The following is a 5,344-nucleotide window of genomic DNA, read 5'->3' as shown; positions in this document are numbered from 1 at the left end:
TCTGTGCTGTGGCAACCTTCCAACCTGAGCTGTATCCTTGTTCACATTGGTAGAAAGAGAAAACATTACTGAGCTCGATGCTGGATGCATGAAGTAGGATGGGAGGGGTCTTCAAGCAGTCTGCTGGACTTAGTGCTGGCACGTCCAGTCCTAGCGCACTCTGGAAGCAACCCATGCCCAGTGCGGCTTCTCACCCCTGGGGGTAGGGCCCATGTCCTTCCCAGCCTTAGCCTAAATCTCTCAGGTGGTCTATGTCTAGACTGTGCCCCTCCACAACTGCCTCTTATTGCCACTTCCCACCTAGTCACTGTGGTAGGGTGACACCAGAAATTTTGAAGTATGATTGTTATATAGTTGTTCTGTGACTCAGTCTTAAACAATTAACCCCCTCCCAAAATGGCTCCTGATCAAACATGGCAAGCACTGCACTGGATTTCTTCTCCAACTCTAGCCTGCTATGCAGAAAGTCACTTTCTCAGTTAAACCCCATACTGAATTTGCAGTTTATGGTAACTGTGGCCTTTTCTTGAGGGTAGCACTGCTGGCCTCATCTGTTGTTTCTCCCTGAAGTTGCCAAGGCTCTCAGGACTTACCTTGTGTTAGCTCCCTGGGAGCTGGAGGAAACTTTCCAGATAGCTTTATCCTTTTCCCTGCATTGTGCTGTTTCTTCAATTTCTCTGGAGCTTCTAGTTTTCTGTCAGCTCCCTCCAAATTCCCCAAGATATACTTTTTTCTCTTCACCAAATTGTTGTTTTCCAGGTGTCTTGATTCTAGATACCAGACAGGCAATACTTTGCTGTTAGTATCACTCTGATATTTTTGCCTCTCAAATATTTTAAGTGTGTTATATCTATTAATATTTACTATATTAGATATTAAACCTGAAAGATTTAAAGTACAAGACTGCATATACATTCTAATAGCAATTAGAGCTATACTCCATACATCATTAGAACTGTGGCATTATCACCTATTTCATCTCTGGAAAAACTCCACTATATACTTAGAGAAGAATGAAAGTAAAAACAGCAAAGAACAGTTAGCATTATTTGCGTGCTTGGAACTCTTGAATGGATCTTGAACTCTAAAAATTCTCAGATTACAGCTTAGATTACACCTTAGTGAGAAAATGGATCTCGACATTTTACCTCTATTACTTCTTGCATTTTTCTTTCACTGTTGTTTTTTGGAAGGGGATACTGGGAATACAACTCAGGACCTCATGCTTTCCAGACAGGCTTGTACCACTGAGCTAAACCCATGACCCCCTCTTTCACTATCTTAAAAATTTTAAACCTGACAATTTTCTTTATAAAGAAAAAATATTTTGTGTATTCATTTCCTATATCATGGCACTCTATACATGTTGGATTTAGTGTGGATCTAGACTTACCCTATTTATACATGAAACAATTAGGTCACTTAGGGCAACCATTTTTCATACAAACTGATGATGTTTATATAAGGACTAAGAAAATGAATTCTGAAGATATTAGAGCACTGAACAAAGGATATCTTATTGAAATTTAAATAATTTTGGGGCTGGGGATTTAGCTCAGCAGCAAAAAGCGCCTCCCTGGCAAGCGCAAGGTCGTGAGTTCGGTTCCCGGTACCGGAGAAAAACCAAAAAAAAAAAGAAATTTAAATAATTTTAAAGTATTCATTAACGCCCATGTCTTTAGAACAGTTGTCAAAAATATTTAAATTTAATATAGACATAAAGTTTAATACAAAAATTCATGTCCCTGAAGATTCTTAATAAAAAACAATGCTCTCTTGGAAAAAAAGATTGCCAAGGGAATCATAGTAATACTAGTGTAGAAAAATCAACAGATAAATTTGTCTGAGTGAATGACAAGGATAGGACATATAAAATACTATTGTAATATTTTGCTATAGAAAACGTAGTATATTTTGGAGGCAGAGAATATGGGACTACTTCTCTGAAGAAACAATTTGTACAAGTTAGTTGCATTTGGATTATGGTTTGCACTCTAATAAATGAAAACTTTATTTTTAGATATTTTCAGAATGCAATTCTACTAGCCTGACCCTCAGTAATAAGACTTGCTAAAGATCTGGGAATTTGAAAATTTATGATAAATATCTGTATCAGTCAGTGCTCATTAGAGAAACATTTCATGCAAGTTATATGAGTATATATGGGTTTACAAGATTGCTGCCAACAGTGTAAGGTATGGAAGAGTGCAAAAGGACTGTCTGTGCGCTGGAGTTCTTAAGGATCCATCACATGCCTGGAGCTCACTGTAGTGTCCTGTGTGAGTCCATATGAAGAGGTCTAAGTGTCCGTGATGGAAGCCTGAAGGGTCTGCAGTGGAAGCCAGGGGACAATGTCTGAAGGTGAAGGGAAGGTGAAGACTGGAGCTCCTCTGAAGAAACGGAAGCGAGGCTTCCTGCTTCATTTCCCTTTTACACCATTCAGGTAAAAATCCTACCCAGGGTGGGTCTTCTGTCTTCAGTAAATGCCCCCAGCTGCACCCAGAACTATGCTGATCCATTTAGTTGGATGTTTGTCAGTCAGGTAACTATCACAATATCCATTTGTTTTTTCTTTTTTAAATTTTTTTATCAGTACATGTTTATAGTACATAATGATTACATTGATCATGGGGAGCTGACACATATACATAACACATCTTAATTCATTTTTTTATTCCTTACTCTTTTCTCCCCTCCCCCCACCTCAAACTCTTGGTCCACTTCCATTTTGCAAAAGTTCTATCTTTCTGTTTTCTATTATCTGTCCTTTATTTGCTCTTTAATTTGTTTACATGTTGGGTTTCTCATATAAGAGAAACCATGTAATATTTAACTTTGTGTGTCTTTTTTCACTTATGGTTATTTCATTTAACATTATGGCTTAAAGGTGCATCCATTTTCCTACAAATGATTCAAATTTATTCTTTTGTATGGCAGAGTAGTAAAAACCACATAAAAATTTCTTGACTCAGCAAAGTTTTGTAAGTCAGATGAAAAATAAAAAAGAATCAACAACAAAATGAGTCAGAGAGTACTACCTCCTTGGTATGATGAAGCTCACCAGCCAAAATACTGATACATAGAAAGGACTCCAGTACATGTGTACTGCACCTCAGCAACACTTGACTGCTTTCCCTACTGGGGCCTTGCAAACACCCTGTCCACTGTGCTTGCCAAGTATTCGAGTTTTTATGTTTTTTGCGTGAGGAGGGGTTCTAGTAGCAACTCCTTGCTGTTCTCCTGTCTTAAAATGTTAGCATTCTCATGGCCCAGTTCAGACAATCTTAATGTGAAACCAAATGTATGACTTCCTCTAAAGTGAAAGAGAAAAGAGGATCATGGACTCCATCAACTAGAAATGCCTATCGAATACCTGTGAAAACCATTTGCCTCATGATGGACACAAAGGGTAAGATCCCTGCACAACTGAGGTTGTAGTTTATGGAGCTCTCTCCACATATCAAGAAACTCAAAAAAACAGGCACATGTGTTTAGGCAAGATTTTCACAACTTCAAAGGCAGTGGCATGGAATGGGAGATAAAGGGCTTCAGTTGCAGGGACCTCTGAGGTCTGAAGTACTTTTCTTGTGTGAAAGACCAAGCAGGGGGCCCACATGTCGATACCCTGACCAGGCCCTGAATCCTCCATGCCTTTGGGAGGAGTATAGTGCCTCATCACAGGGTTTCTAAAGTACTTAAAATGACCCATGCCAAGTGCTTCATATAGGGACTTGAGCCCAGGCAGCCTATGATAGCCTGTTTCATTTTGGTTTTTGGTGGTACTGGAGATGTTACTCAGGTGTACTCTACCATTGAGCTACCTTCCCAGTCCTTTATTTTTTGAGATGAGGTCTCACTAACTTGCCCAAAGTAGCCTTGAACTTGTGAGCCTCCTGCCTTGGCCTTCCAGAAAGCTGGCATTACAGATGTGTACCACTGTGCCCAGCTCAGATGTCCACTTTCATTGTTGCTGTCATAGGCAGCCATATAATGGTTGATTTCTAGTGTACATATCACAAATCCAGCCCCTGGACACCTCTGAGTCGATTGTTTCATTTTTCCTACTAAGATATATGTACATATGTGTACACACACACACACACCTACTATTTTTTGAGACAAGGTCTCACAAAGCAGTGCAGTCTGAGTTTGATTCCATATGTAGGCCAGGCTGCCCTCAAATTCATAATCTTCCTGCGTCAGCCTCTTGAGGGCTGGGATTACAGGTGTATAACACCATAGCTGGCTGTGACATATTTTTGTTAAAGTTCTGATTTAGTTTCCAACACTTATTCAGAGAGCACATCAATATTGAGATCTCACATGGCTGTGGGTCACCACACAGAACGACTTGATATGCCTCTGCCCCTTGCAGTGCACCTCAGCTCATAGTTTCCAGGGCCTCTCAGATTCAAGGCTCTGCACTGTGCTGACCGGCCCCTTCCGGGGCCAAGAGCAGGACAGGTGGTCAGGCAGAAGAGGATGTCCGACAGTCATCACCTCCTAACCCTTCCTGCACCCTATGGGAAGGAAAACTTGTTTATGGTGGTTTTATGGTCTGGATCTTAAATGCCTGATAACGGCCCATGGGTTGAAGGCTTGTTTGACAAGTCTGGCACTAAGGGGAAGATCTGAACCCTTAGGAAGTGCAGCTTAATGGCAGGCAGTCAGGTCATGTAGGTGCTGTTGAATGGGATATGAGGATCCTGGCCCTTTCCCTGCTGTTTCTTGGCTTGCAGGAAACAGCTTATTTTGCCACGTGTCAGTCAGCTACAAAATACCAGTTTGGGTATTCAGCAAAAAGAAATATCATCAGGGTGGGGCTCCAGAGCTAGCTCCTGTGGAAAAAGCCTCACTCAGAACTATCAAGCCAGGTCTCATGGAAAGAGCCCCCCTGACAACTACCAAGCCAGGTTCTGTGGGAAAAGTCTAACACAAAAGCATCAAGTGTTGGACAACATTGATCAGAAGACTGGCGCCCGCCTGCTGGCCCCGTGCTGTCCCCGCCGGTGGGCCTGGGAGAAACCCTGGGGTCACCGAAACAAGGTGCTGCCAACTAAATAGTGGAGAGCAGAAACCCGGACAGTCCTGGTGCGGTGGCCCAGCGCTGTTTCCTGCGTGTTGTGTCTTTATGATGCCATTTTCAACTGCCAAGTCTAACTTTAGGGAGTGAAGGCGGAGTCCCCGGTCAAAGGGAACAGTTTCAGCGGGACAGGAGCAGAAGGCCAGATCATCTACTGCAGAGGAGGTTGGCAGAGACCACAGCCAATCGTAATGTCTGGCATGTTGTAAGTAAGCGTCCGTTTCACACGCCTCCTTGCACTTTCCGAGCAGATCTTTTTTT

The sequence above is a fragment of the Chinchilla lanigera genome, unplaced genomic scaffold (assembly GCF_000276665.1).
Source record: "Chinchilla lanigera isolate Chin_1 unplaced genomic scaffold, ChiLan1.0 scaffold00028, whole genome shotgun sequence".
Classification (NCBI taxonomy): domain Eukaryota; kingdom Metazoa; phylum Chordata; class Mammalia; order Rodentia; family Chinchillidae; genus Chinchilla; species Chinchilla lanigera.
Note: the sequence above shows the minus strand (reverse complement) of the source record.